At 32.8% G+C, this 2347-nt stretch overlaps 1 pseudogene; it reads right to left on the minus strand.

Annotated features, from left to right (window-relative positions):
- Window positions 1-1957: 1957 nt before the first annotated feature.
- Window positions 1958-2033, minus strand: LOC142172292 (U6atac minor spliceosomal RNA; annotated as a pseudogene).
- Between the last annotated feature and the right edge of the window lie 314 nt (window positions 2034-2347).

Here is a 2347-nt window from a genome sequence, read left to right on the forward strand (position 1 = left end):
TAATACTCAAAATGGGGCTTTAAAAGCAGTTTCTAGATTCGTGCTTTGCAATTATAATAAATACTGATTGTCTAGGATCACTCTTTATTAGTTTGAGCTTACATGTTTTCCTTTAAATTTTACGTAACTCATTATATACATATTTTAATATTGTTTATACTATTTTAAAATATTTTTACTGATTAGCATAGGATTCACGTGCGTTGCACGTGTCCAAAAATTAGTTAAAGATCTAAAATCACAAACTATCCCATAATTGGAAAAAAATTTATACAAGGGAAAAGAACGACAGAGAAATTATTAAATAGCTAAATTATCCAGGAAAATTATAGATCTATGATTACAATCTGTACTTTGTTGTAATAGTAAAAATAAACAAACTCGGAAGCTACAAGGTACTAATATTGCATACGCAATAAGAACAAAAAGGAAAGGAGAGAAGTAGGAAAATAAGACTATCTATAAACGGAAGGACTCACAATGTAGAAGGAAGGAATGGAAGAGCAAGAGTCTTCCCTTTTAAAGTACTAATTTTAGGTTAAGCGTGTTACACATATCCTTATCAGTAATTATAACTTTTTAAATATATATTATTATTATTATTATAATTTTATTTAAGCTGTCAAATAAAAATAAAAGAAATAATTCAAGTTTCTAAAAATTGTGAAGGTTATTATTATTATTTTTTTAAAAAGATTGGGTAAGATCCACCGAGGTGGGTAGCCTTAACCGAATGTGTCTGATAACAGGTAGGGGTGTTCAAAATCGAACCGAAACCGAAAATCGAACCGAAATCGAAGCTTAATGGCTTATTGGTATCGGGTTAACGGTTTAACGGACGGGGAACAGATTGAATTTTTTTATTAACGGCTTATCAGTTTGGGGGCGGATTATTCAATTTTCTTAACGGATAATCCGTTAACCCGTTAAGAATATATATATATATATATATATATATATATATATATTAAATATCAAAAACCCTTCCACTTCTTCCAGCTATTAGCTTAGCTTATTCTCCCACCCTACAACAAGATTGTTTAAGCTGCTATCTATGGTTCACCTCTACTTTTATTTTTTTAAACTAATGCATGTTGTCTATGTTTAATAGAAGAACAGTAGTGTTGTGCCACAACTTTTATCCCACAATATTGACGATAATACTGTCTTGAATTATGTTCTGGGGAAAGAGCGCATTTGCGTTTTCTGTAAATTGTTTCCTGCTTATAATCCATCTCTATTTCTATACATAACTGCTTTTTGCTTGGTGATGTTTGTATGGTTAATGATATAGCGTGAAATGCTTGGTTGAGAGTTTAAGTTAGAAATTTGAAGCTGTTGTTTGAACTTTGAAGCTGCAGAAATTCAAGCACTGTTAGGCGTTAGCTGTAGGCCAAACATTTCTGTGTAGACTTCTCACTGATGGATTAATCATTTTGAAATATCTATTCTGGACTCAATTTTAATATAGACTGGAATTTCCTATTCTGAATTAATATGCTAGGCGTTAACAGACATATGTATGTTTGGACTTATGTAATGTAGCCTGCTTTGGGATTTAATGGTAGGCGTTAACAGAATTGTATGTCTGGACTCATATGTAGTCTGCTTTGGGATGTAATGTAGCCTACAATGTGTTCTGCTTTTTTCACTCTACAACACATGACACACTACATCATTCTTATGTAGGTGTTAACAGACATGTATGTCTGGACTCAATGTGTAATTTTCTATTCTGAATTTGTATGCTAGGCGGTCAACAAACAATTAATGCACGCAATATAGAATGCATTAGGCCGATAAACCGTCCCATAACCGCCCGATAAGAGCTAAACCGATACCAATCCACCTGATATCTTATCGGGTGGCTAGCGGATTAATACATTTAAAATCCGATAACCGTTAAGCCAAACCGTTAAGAGTAATTAACCGCCCAATCCGCCCGATAAGCAGCCCTAATAACAGGTATAGTCTGAAGACTGTTCACGTTCTTGTCAGGGGAGATACCAACCGTCTCTCCTTTCTAAACTCAACAAAGTGCTAAATATTAGAAAAATATTTGAATGACAAATTATCTAATGAGAATTTTATTTTAAAATCTCAATTACACCCAATTTATATTGATCAACTAATAACTTGATCACACAAACAAAGGAAACAAAAGGAAAAAGCTTATCTCTTTGAATAAATAACGGTTCATGTACCCCTATTAATATAACTAGAGAAGACAAAAGTCTCAACTGCAATTATTTGCCACCATTTCTTGAACTCTACTATAGAACCCCAAAAGTTTTCTTTCAATTTCTGGTTACGAGGTTCATCTGATGTTTTATAATAGAAAGCGGAG

Source organism: Nicotiana tabacum, chromosome 17, assembly GCF_000715075.1.
Source record: "Nicotiana tabacum cultivar K326 chromosome 17, ASM71507v2, whole genome shotgun sequence".
NCBI lineage: Eukaryota > Viridiplantae > Streptophyta > Magnoliopsida > Solanales > Solanaceae > Nicotiana > Nicotiana tabacum.